Raw genomic sequence first — 13,025 nt, forward strand, 5'->3', positions numbered from 1 at the left:
GAGAGGAAATATTGGGAAAAGCCTGCCATATTTTTTTCTCATGTGCTATCATAAAGCAACACAGAGGGTTCTCTACTGTTTTATATCAACTGTATGTTTATCATCAATTATTTTGAATTGTGGCAATCACAATTTTTTCCTTAACTTATTTTGCCTTGTAAATGTATATGCTCCTAATTTCTGGGGTTATTCTCATGAAAAAATGCCTTTTGGAGGGGGTCAATTTATAGATATGGTTATCTATCTACTTAGTGTTGCTTGGGTTATTGAACATGGTAAATTTCAGACCTGATGGTCATTTATATAATAGACCCAACATTCCTGTAATGTTTCTACTTTGGGATTGAAAGGGAGTGAACAGTCACTGTTTATGTCCTTAAGTCTTTGGAAACTAAATTCTCCAGAATACTCCCATGCAATCACCTTTTTAGCAAGAATCACACACAGATCTTTAAAAAAGCTCTAAACTAAAATATTTTAAATGTTCTCAACCTAAAATATTCAAGTGTGTAAAGATGCAATCTCATTTACTCTCTGGAACTTATTTGATGCAAAATGGGTATTTGAGTTATCAGAAACAATGATCAGCAAAAGATAAAAATATTTGTCTTTTGACAAAAATACTTTTGACCATGAAGAAGGTCAATTGTTAGCACTACCCATTTTTGCTATGTGTGATACTGGGAGAGTCACTTAAACTCTATTTGCCTCTTTGTAAGTTAGGAGACTTAAACTAATAATGCAAATACATCTTTCACTTGAAATGATCAGACACCTGGATTCTTTTGATTGGTACAAATTTCTCTGAATAAAGCACAAAGTGATGAAATGGTTACATAACTATTAACTCTTTACCATTACTAAGTGAAGCCAGTTAAACTAAGCTGTTACAAATCCTTCTAACAGGCTATTCATTCATGATTTTGAATATCATTTCCTCATGAAAAAAATCAGTGAAGTTTGAAGCAGTGTGCACAGGATAGGGAATGAGATTTTTGTCTTTTAATCTTGACCTTGCATGGATTTTGTAGGTGTCACTCATGTAGAACTGAAGGCCGTGACTTTAGGAGGTTAGTACTCTTTTACATTGGACTGAACTGAAAATCCTATTAGGGACTCCAGTACTGATGTCCTTATTTGAGTCATCTTCCTTTTCTGGCTTCCATCTTTGTGCCATGTTGTGCCCATCTTTAGAATTTACCATCTTTGCTTCCTGTCATAGATTTTGTATGTGCTAAACACCTTACTAGATTGAATATTTCTTGGGGATGCAAACTATGCTTTGATTTTATTTTCCACAGTTCTTAAAACTAATGTAGCATATGGTCATTTAGTAAACATTTGCTAAATTGAATTCATCTGCTTTTATTTATAGGTCACTTATATATTAGATTGGCAACTTTTGGACATGTATGAGATTATCTGATCTGTGAGGTCAAACCAGATTCAGAATAGCATTTCCGGTAGACCATGCGGTAGGCCCAGTGGCTGGGATGACTAGAATGGTCTAAGACTGTCCTTCATTCCAGGATTTCAGTTGAGAGGTGACCATAACCTGTTGAGGCTTGCCAAAAATGAGGATTTTCAAGGTTCCTTTTATCCACTGTATTTTCCTTATCATAAGATACTATCCAGAACTGTATTCTTTTCCTAGATCACCAAGTTTTGGCACCTTAGTGGTAGAATGATTTTAATATAATTTTAGAATTTAAGCATCTCAGTAGGAAGGTAGGTGAAGGTATAAGAGCAATGTTGTTTGATGGTTCATATCAGAAAATGAATGAAAATGAAAAGTGACATTGAAATTATAGGCCAATCTAGGGAATCACCCTAATAAAATATCTGGCCCAGATCCTAAATTAAATTCTGATTAATGGATCTACTAGTTCTTGGTTTTATGGCTTGGCCAAAGAGTAAGGTGATAATTTACATGTGCTATTAAGAGAATGGTCAGGCGATTATGAAGAATTAGAATGTTTGAGCAGTGGCTTCTAGAATGCACCCACGCTAAACATCAAGCCACGGGCCTGCAGATTACTGTGACTGTGATCGTAAGTACAATTAAATTGCCTTTGAATACTAAGGAAACCTTGAACTCCTGTGTGTTCTCCATATCATTTAATGGAAGATATTTTCATGAGTATTTTGTCTGTCTAAAAAAGAAGGATAAATCAGAGCTACAATTAGTGTGATAAAAGGTAACTCTTAACAGCTGAACTGGATTAAAGGAGCACAAAGAAATCAAAGGTGCAAAATAAATTTCCATAATGATAAAAAATTTGCATGATGTCAGACAGGGAGATACCCTATTAGCTGATAAATAACCTCATTGTTACGTACCTTAGTGTATCTTTCCCACATTTTATGAAAATTATTTCTTGCATGGGGACATTTGTTAAGAAAAACATTCAACGCACACCAAGAGAAAGGTCATAAGATACACTTGTCTAATTAAATTTTAGGATGAATCAAATACATTCTTTGGTTTGTGCTGTGTCTGCAGAATATTACTGATATGATTGTAGTTATTTGTGGCAATCACAATGTTAAGACAAATTAAACAAAGAGAACAACAGTATAATCAGTATATTTTGACACAGCTTTTAAGGGCATGTGTTGTTAATGAAATCATCCATACGCAGTTCTTTTTGGAAACTGATATATGTGAATATTAGATATTAGTAACTCTTGAGTCAGATGGCCAAAGTGTTTATTAAGCAACCTTTCTAATTAATCTTTTTGTATCTCTGTGTTGTTTCATTTCATTTCTATCCTGTTAATTCCTTAGGAAGTATAAGTGCTCAATATTGAGGGTGTTTTTCAAAGAAAAGATGAGAATTCAGTTTCTGGCCCACAATTTGTTTATCAAAAAGATTTTAAAGTAAGGTCTATTTTGTATTTGGTATAAGATGGCTTAGAGGGGGTTCTGTCTTCACAGAAGGAGAAAGGTACAATCTGATGCCCCAAATGATGTCCTAGTTTAGAAAAAATATAACTTCAGTAAAAAATTGTTCAAAGAACAATAATCAACATTTAAAAAATAATAGTTAAATGTTACTAAGCACTCATGTGTTAGACACTGTGCTCCTATTGAAATATTCATTTATCCTCTAAAAAACTCTGTGAGCTGTGAGGCAGTAAATTTTACAGACAGTAAATATCAGGACAGTGTGTACGTGTATTTCTGAATGTGTGCCTAAAGGTGTATATGTATATGAATCCACACAATGGACTAATCACACTTACATATATTTTAAAATCTGAGTTATTTACATAGTACTATGTTAAATCTTCCCAAATAAGTAGAGACAAATCACCTTTCCAGCTGCTTAACAATCTAATTCTATTGGCAAATAATTCAGATTGCTAAATTTTCTTCCTATCTTTACCAATGCTATAAAAATATAAACATTTTACTTTTTCAGTTGTCTGTTATAATATTTTAAGTGGAATTGCTGGGTCAGAGAGTTGTGTTCATTTAAATTTTCATACATAGTATGAAACTGCTACCTAGAAAGACTTCACTAATGTACACTCAAATCAATGAGTCCTCATTTGTTCCACTCTCGTCACCACTTGGTATGACCAGTCTCACTAATTGTTGAAAGCTGCATGATGAAAATTTGTAGGGTGGCATGTTATTACTTCGATTTGTATTTCTCTGGTTACAAATGAAGTATTTTTTATTACATTCATTCAAGATTTTTAATATGTATTTTATTCAATGTCTGGAAAAGTACATTGCCTTCTTGTCTAAGGAAGAGTTTTTTTTTCTTTCACCTGGCTCTCAATCTCAATCTCTATCAGTCTGGACATATGGATTCTTATTTCTTTTCCTGTGGATTATAATCACTTGCTGTCATTGAATTGTTCCAGAATGACCAGGAAGAATCCTTTTATGCTGGCTCTTGTGTTCTGTTGATATTTGTTTCTATTTTTTAAAGCACATTTTTACTTTCTGACACAGCAAGATGTAGAGAAATGAAGGAATAAGAAAAATCATCATTTGGCAATTGCCAGTAATTACTGTTTTAGATGGGATCATTAATGGATGCTAAAACTAGTAGGTCAAAGTGTGATACAGGGTGTGTAGTCTCAAAATATCTCTCACAATATCAGTACAAAGAGAAAAGGAATAACTTTAAAGTGGAGAGAACTGATGACTCTACCTTAACCAAGTAATTAAAGTTACCATCACCAATAATAAGATATATATTCATATGTTTCCTGATACGTTGCCTCAAGAAACACATACACATTTGGTGCTAATTCTTCCCTAAAGACATAAGCTGCATTTAATCTTGAGGAAATGTCACACAAATCCAAAATGAGAGATGCTATAAAAATAATTGACCTGTATTCTTGAAAAATGTCAGGGTCTGATAGATACACAGATGGAGGAATCTTCTAGACTTCATCTAAAGAGCCAACGACAACTAAATGCAACATTTGATCCTGAATTAGGTCCTGGACTAGAGAAAAATATTTCTTTTGCTCTAAATCATCTAAGTAGGATATTGGCAGAATTTGATTACAGTTTCTCAATTAGATTGTAGTTCATTTTCTGATTGATAACTATAACTGTAATTATTTAAGAAAATGTCCTTATTTTTAGGAAATACACATTGGATTCATTTAAGGATAAGGCACATCATATCTTCAACTTGGTTCAGAAAAAAGTAGAGACAGAAGGGGGTAAGGAAGTAGGGAGAGAAAGGAAGAGAGAGGAAGTAAATGTTAAAATACTAACATTTGGGGACTTTGGTAAAGTGTATGAGAATTCCTTATACTATTTTTGTAGCTTTTCTATTTGAATTATTTCAACACATAAAGTTAAAAAATAGTTGCCTTTGACTTCATTTTGGTCTCTGTCCTCTTATTGATTTATATCTTCTGCTAGAGGGTCATAATGTTCTTTAATGGAATGAAACATTTTAGTTTACCTTTTGCTGAAATTTGTAATATGGGCTGCATTTTCCCATAGGCCAGGGCTTGCAAAGATGATCAAACCAGCATTTTGATCCCCTGCTAAACCTTAATGATAATTTGAACATGGCTAAAAGATTTGTGGCCTAATTTAGATTTGCTTATCATTTGGAGAACTGATTAAATGTGCTTTGTATGTTTTGATTTGTGGTTTATGTTATATTACTCTATTTCCATTCAGGTTATTAAAAAATCTTAAAATGTAGATATGAAATTAGCTGTTTAACACCAGATGCAAATTTTAACTTGCATGATATTCAGATAAAATGTAATGTCTTTTGGGTCTAACGCTGATGCTGCAGTTTTGATTCATGCCATGACACAGCCAAGATGAAGCCACTATCACAAGTTTCTTCCAGCACTTTTAATAATTCACTTTATAGATGAGGTTTGGGGTAAACCTGCCTTATATACTCTTTCCTGTTTAAAGGACCTGTATTGAAGTAATACCACAGAGTATTTTAAGTTCTAATAATAGCAGGTTTTCAAAGATGAGGACTTGTTTAAAAAGTCTTTGGGTTGACCAAAGAATACAACTTCTCAGATTCAAAAAGACATATGCACCCCTATGTTTATCGCAGCACTTTTTACAATAGCCAAGATATGGAAGCAACTTAACTGTCCATTAGTAGATGAATGGATAAAGAAGATGTGGTACATATACACAATGGAATATTATTCAGCCATAAGAAGAAAACAAATCCTACTATTTGCAACAACATGGATGGAGCTGGAGGACATTATACCCAGTGAAATAAGCCAGGCGGAGAAAGACAAGTGCCAAATGATTTCCCTCATTTGTGGAGTATAACAATGAAGCAAAACTGAAGGAACAAAATGGCAGCAGACTCAGACACTCCAAGAATGAAATAGTGGTTACCAAAGGGGAGGGGTGTGGGAGGGCAGGTGGGGAGGGAGGGAGAAGGGGACTGAGGGGTATTATGTTTAGTACACATGGTGTGGGGATCATGGGGAGAACAGTGTAGCACAGACAAGGCACATAGTGGATCTCTAGCAACTTGCTGCACTGATGGACAGTGACTACATTGGGGTATGGGTGGGGACTTGATAATATGGGTAAATGTAGTAACCACATTGTTTTTTCATGTGAAACCTTCATAAGAGTGTATATAAAATATACCTTAATAAAAAATTTAAAAAAAGTCTATGGGTTGACTTAATGCAGGATATGCTGACTATGCCTTGAAAAATAGGTTTGAAAGTGAGACAGGTGAAAGTTGAAATTAACTCAGTGAGGACCAGAGAACTCTGGACATAAAATCCCCTTGACTTTGACAGCATGGGACTGCACTGGGGAAGGGAATAGGCATACAGCCTAGTGGAAGAAAAAAGTACAGAAGAAGGCATATTCTCAAAAGTAGAGCTAAATTAGACATTTTAGGAAGACAAGGGTACAGTAAATTATGTAAGAAAACTGCTATTACATGTAATTCATAGTGACATAAAAATAGCTCCCCATTTAGCAGAGACCAGCTGTAAAAAATATCTCATAAAGCCTAAGGTAGTGCTGATGCTTTGTGATGTATTCTAATTGTCTTCCGAATTCTTCTTTGGATGCTTTAATTAACCTTTGTGACCCAATCCTCAGCCTAATCCTCAACCATAGCTGAGCTGCTACAGAATTATGATCCTGTTCAGCACTGGGTCACTGATTTGAATGATGCAAGTTTGCTCATTCCAGATTTTTTCCTCCATTCTAGGACTATAGAGTAAAATGAACCACAAAGAAATATGGTGATCCTGGAGGGTTGTATATTTCAGATTTCTCTCTTGAATAATTTTCATGTCCCAGATGAAATAATGCACATGATATGTGACTACCTACCAGAAAACCCAGTCTTAGTAAATTTGTCATTATTTTGCTGAAAACCTTTTTTGAAAGGATTAAATGACTTGGGAGGCACTTTTAAGATTACATAAACCAATGCTGTATGAATGCTCAACACTGGTGTTGGAACCAGGTAAGCCTTCTTAGCCTTGCCCCTGCTTCATGGAGTACACAGAGCATGAGGAAGTGTTCAGAACCAGTCAGAGCAAGTGGCTGGTCTCTGAGTGACATGGGCATTTTGGAGAGGCAAATTGGCAAACATTCAGAATTACACTTTCCATTACTTTCAGATAATAAAATCACACATATTATAAATATAGCCCCAGTAACTAGCATATTTACAAATTGCCATTTTATTTTTCTTCTGCATGTACTTTTGAATATTAGATGATAGTCAAAGTATGGCTGATTAGTGGCTTCATAACAAGAACTTGGGAACCCTTGTGGCACAGTTGACATCTTGTTGTTAGGTAATAGGAGAGTCATATGTATCTGATTTTGGCTTGTATGTGGCTGATGTGTGTTTCCCAGCTTCCTCTGCATGTGACTGGACTATAAGCAGAAATGTGTCCCTCTGCCAGGCATGATCCTCCACATTCTTCCCCTTTTAGCATGATGTTGACATCCAGTGGAAGGCCTAGAGTTAGGTGCAGGGTGTCTGTCATCTCGAGTTCCATAATAACCAAGCAGAACCCTATTTCCTGGAGCTGCCATGGAATGATAACGTAAGTTAGAAATAAGTTCTTGTATACTAAGCTGCAGAAATGCTGGGGTTTGTTATTATTGTAGCTATACCCTAAGTAATATAAAAGGTAATGAAAAACTACAGCTGAAAATCATGAAACAATATGGCTGAATTTAAAAGTGAACAGGGAATGAATGTAAGAGTAGGTGTGAAAAAGTAATGACAATATTAAGAAATAGATATAGGGCAAGTAATGATGTTAAATAAGAAGTCAACAAAGTAGATGGAAGAAAAAAATGAAATATATTTCAACTGTGATTTCCACTAAAAGGCAGTCTGTGAGAGTTAGAAAACAAAGCCTAGCTGTATGCTCTTTATAGGAAATAAGCTACAAAAATTATGAAGAGTAACAACAAAGAAATTTTGGTGAATGACATATAGTGTTGGGCAAATGCAAACCTAAAGAAAATGGGAGTTTGCAAATGAAAACCTATAGAAAACTTTTGCAGCTTTTCAAATATGAGCAATTTTATTGTATTCCTCTCTGCTCATAAGTCAATACAATTGAAATAATTAAAAATAGAACAAAATGTTTTAACTACTTAAAGTTAGAAAACACATACCTCAATAATTTTTGTATCAATAAAGAAATGATAAACAATACAAAAAGCATTGGAAAGAACACTTCATGTGTCTGAAATGTAGAAAAGCTAAATGTAAGAGATACTCTACAGCTTTAAAAGTCTTTTTATTAAAGAGGAGAATGAGAATTTTTAAAATATGCACTGGCTAGGAATCCAAATCTTTTTATGTAAATTCCATGATTATGGGACTTAGTCCTTTTTTCCCTCGTTTTATTGAGACATAAGTGAGAAGTCACTGTATATAATTATGGTATACAGCATAATGGTTTGACTTACATATATAGTGAGATGATTCCTATATAGTGAGATAATTCCACTCATCATCTCATATAAATACGATAAAAAGCCAAAAAAAGAAAAAAAAATTTTCCTTGTGATAAGAATGTAGGATTTACTCTTTCAACTTTCTTACATATCATACAGCAGTGTTGTTAATTGTAGTCATCATGTTGTTTATTAGATCCTTAGTGCTTGTTTATCTTATAGCTGGAAGTTTGTACCTTTTGACCACCTTAAGCCAATTCTCCTTCCCATCCCCCCACCTCTGGTAACCACAAAACTGATGTATTTTTCTATGAATTTGTGTGTGTGTGTGTGTATATGTTTTTTTGTTGAGATTCCACATACAAGTGAGATCATACAGTATTTTCTCTGTCTGACTTATTTCACTTAGCATAATAGCCTCAAGGTCTATCCATATAGTTGCAAATGGTAGGATTTCCTCCTTTTCTGTGGCTGAATAATATTCTATTATATATATACATATATATACATATACACACATTCATACATACATACAACTCCTTTATCCATGGATGTCGATGGACACTTATGTTGTTTCCAGATCTTGGCTATTGTAAATAATGCTATGAACATGGGGGTGCAGAAATCTTTTCAAGTTAGTTTTTTGTTTCCTTTGGATGTATTCCCAGAAGTGGAATTGCTGGATCATATGGTAGTTCTATTTTTCATTTTTTGAGGAAGTCTATTTCTTTAGATTTGTAATCTCAGCTCCTAGTAGAGTACCTAGCTCATTAACAGGCCTTTGGTAGATATTTCTTGAACAAATAAACTGTAGGAAACCCAATAATAAAAAAAGCTACCATTTACTAAGCATTTAGAGTGTGCTAATCACTGTGCCTTACATGAAGTATTTCATCACTCAGCAAACCTATGAAAGTATCTAACTTTTATAAATGAAAATGCAAGCTTCAAGAGGGTAAATGAATTGCCTAATCTAAAAAAGCTAGCAAGTGTCAGGGCTGAGATTGGAACCCATGTGTCTTATTTAAAAATTTCACAAACTAAACAACTGTTTTATCTAGGAGTAAAAACCTCAATAACCTTGCAAAGAAAGGACCACATTTTTCTTATAACTGGGGGATATCAAATTTTACTCTCTCCAGCCAGATGTAAATATGGAGTTTATGAAAGTCCAAGTGTCTGAACAAGACAGGCTAAGGTCAGCTATATGCTGCAATATAATCCCTGTGAGGAGCAATAAACCAACAATGAGCTTACTTGGTGGCCCATATAAGTTTCCTTCGGCTGCTGTAACAAGTCGTCACGGACTGTGGCTTAAAGCAACAGAAATACATTCTCTCTCAGTTCTGGAGCCAGAAATCCAAAATGCTGGTCAGCAGGGCTTTGTTCCCCGCAAAGACTGTAGGGGAATACTGATTCCCTGCCTCATCCAGTGTCTGATGGCTGTTGGCATTCCTTGGTTTGCAGCCTCATCACTCCAGTTTCTGCCTCTGTGCTCACACTTTCTTCTCTTCTGTGTGTAGGTACTATCTTTGCTTCTTTTATAAAGACACCTGTGATGGCATTTAGAGCCCTCCTGGATAATGCAGGGCAATCTCCTCATCTCAAAAGTATTAACTTCATTACATCTGCAAAGACCCTTTATCCATAAAGGTAGTATTTACAAGTTTCCGGGATTAAGACTTGGTATCCTTAAGTGGCCACTATTCAACCTGCTACAGGGATTTTTCAATAGAGAGCTAGGGCCTTTGGGAAGCAGGAACACATCGATCTGAATGGTGCAGATAAAAACTGCTAAAACAACTGAGTGAAGAGAGGATCATTTGGACTTAGGTTTTGGGAGAAAGCTCTGTGAAGGTAGGATCTAAGTTGCATTAGGAAGGTTGTGGTGAAAAAGAGCAGACCTCGAGCTGGGAGTACTAATATGAATCTGGGGATAATGAGGTCTGTTGGGCAGCATCTGGTAAATATTACTCAGGGCAGTCAATATTCACCTATGAAGTGATTAATATCAAATAATTATTTATTAAAAAATGGTTGTGCATGAATTATTAAATGTGAGGCAGCATTTCCAATAAAACTCCATTCTCTGGCAGATGTTGAAGTAGCAGTTCAGAAATCCCAAATGTTCCTCCATGTGCATGTTGAGGCAGCCATTTGTCTCCCTATATTAGAGGGCAAAGCACACACTGTCCGTAAGGAGTCTCTGAGATCCCTAAGAGTGGAATGTGGTCCAAAGATGCAAATAACTTTAGGAAAATTGAGGTAACATATAGGGATTTGAGAACTAGAGATTCTTCTCTTAAAAGATTATCAATTTTCACTCATGCTTCTTCATTATAAATATAAATCCTCATTTACCTAAGTTTTTTGCACAATGCTTTCAGCTCAGTTCTATGTCCTATAGCAGCTGATCACTTGGGGCTTTGAGTGACTCTGATAACTTTACTTTGCAAAAGATATATTTACTCTTCTGGGAATATTATGCTTTCTCTTCATTCTTTCTTGCATTTTGTCCATTATATCCTGAGTTTGTCCATAGGACAGAAATAAGTAGCTCAGTCTTCTTTAAAAACAAAGTGTGAATTGAATAAATTTAGAAGCTGCTTGGTGCTCTTGATTCTGATCTAAGAGTGTTTTTAATTTATTCAGTCCCCTTTTGTTCCTAAAGAAGGCTGGTTCTTTATTTAGGTTCATGGAAGGAGCTCTTGGCATCATGGATAGATCCAGAATAATAGTTGGGCATAACTTTAGCTAAGTAAATACATTACTGAGAATCTGATTTACTCTGGTTTGTAAGGTAAAAGCAACAGCCCTATCCCAGATACACTTTAATGCTTAAAAATCCTACTCTAGTGCAAGTTAATTGTGTGTTTCTGTTTCTGAGGTAAGTAGTCTCAGTGCAGAGGTCTTCAACATTTTCTGCTTTATTTTCATGGGGGGAATCGTAATTCACAGGAAATGCTGGCTTTCAGCTGCTTATCAAAATGGAGGGTTTTTTCAAGCAGCACTTTCACAGTGAAAACCTTTTGGTCTGTAAGAATCAGACTATCCCTCCAGGAAGTGGACTTCAGAGTACTCTTCAGACCACCTTCTAGTCTTTCTTATCCCTCCTTAGTGTTTGAACAATGTTAAGGATCCTGCTGCTGCTTTGATTTCTTTCCCCAGGTGCCCTTCTGACCCTGAGACTTGAGTCTTACCTGAATCCCATCACCCAGGTGGTATAAAGAAGTTGGTCAGGGAGAGAAAACTAACATCCTAGCCTCCTTCTGACTCTGATTTATGTACTAGGAGATTCCCTGATGTCCCAGACTACCAACAGTCTTACTCATGATCTAAAGAAAACAAAATTGAATAGCTCCAGATTTAGGTGAAGGAAGTTTTAGGATATAAGTAATGTCAGGAAGGGTCAGAAATATAATTAAAGATGGAAAAGGCTAGAAGATTGATGGCCGAGTATTATAATTTCAAGTACCTATGTTTGCTCTGCTAATGTGGGATGTGCATAAAATTTCAAGGAGTTTTGATATATGATTTCCTGTCATGATGCCAGGTTTACATATCACCTTAGCATTATTTGATGGTGATGCTGTATTGAATTGTAACAGTCTGGAGGTAAAAATTCCATAGGTTACAAACTCTGGCATGTGTAATAGAGAATCTTTTTTTTAGACGTTTTCCACTACCGACTAATCTCTATCCTGACCAATATTCCACTTCCTAGGAGAAACTTCATCTTGTCATTTACAACATAAAACACAGTCAAGGATTTCTAAGCCAATTCCAGATTTCCTAGGCCAATTCTTTCTAAGGTAGGCAGAATCCTAAGAGTCTATGACTCCTACCCTCTGGAGTTCACATGGTTTCTATCCATTACTCAACCAAGCACTAATCTAGGTACTGCTGTGCATGGATTTTGAAGATACAACTAAGATCAATTAGCTGACTTTGAGAAAGGGATTATTTGGGCAAGTCTGACCTAATCACATGAGTCTTATAAGTCTGGGTCTATAGATCAAAGACAGAGAAGTCAGATTTAAAGTTTGAAATGGATGTGGTATGAGGGAGATTCTTCATGGATTGCATTAAATGTGGAAGGAGCCACATGTTAAGAAAGGATGGCAGTCTCTAATTGCTGAGAGTAACCCATCTGACAGTCAGCCAGGAACAAGGACCTCAGTCCTGTAGACACAAGAAACTGAGTTCTGAGAACAACCTCAGTGAGATTGGAAGAAGACTTTTCCTGAGCCTCCAGATAAGAATTCAGCCTGGCAGACACTTTAAATTCAGTCTTGTGATACCCTAAGCAGAGAACTCTGTGTGGCCACTCTAGACTTTTGACACACTGAACTGTGAACTAATAGGTGTTATTTTAGGTTCCCTGAATTCATGGTGATTTGTTACGTAGCAATAGCTAACTAATATACCCTGTTTCCTTTCCTTTGTGATTGCACAAAGGTTCTAATAGGCTAACACAGCATCATGGTCTGGGGCAGGGGAAAGCAAAGTCAGGAAATAACATTCCATCGGTTGCACCTTCCATGCTGGCCTTTGTTGTCCATTCTCAGTCCTGCCTGTTCTTCAGTTATCAGTCCCG

This window comes from Manis javanica, chromosome 8 (assembly GCF_040802235.1).
Source record: "Manis javanica isolate MJ-LG chromosome 8, MJ_LKY, whole genome shotgun sequence".
NCBI lineage: Eukaryota > Metazoa > Chordata > Mammalia > Pholidota > Manidae > Manis > Manis javanica.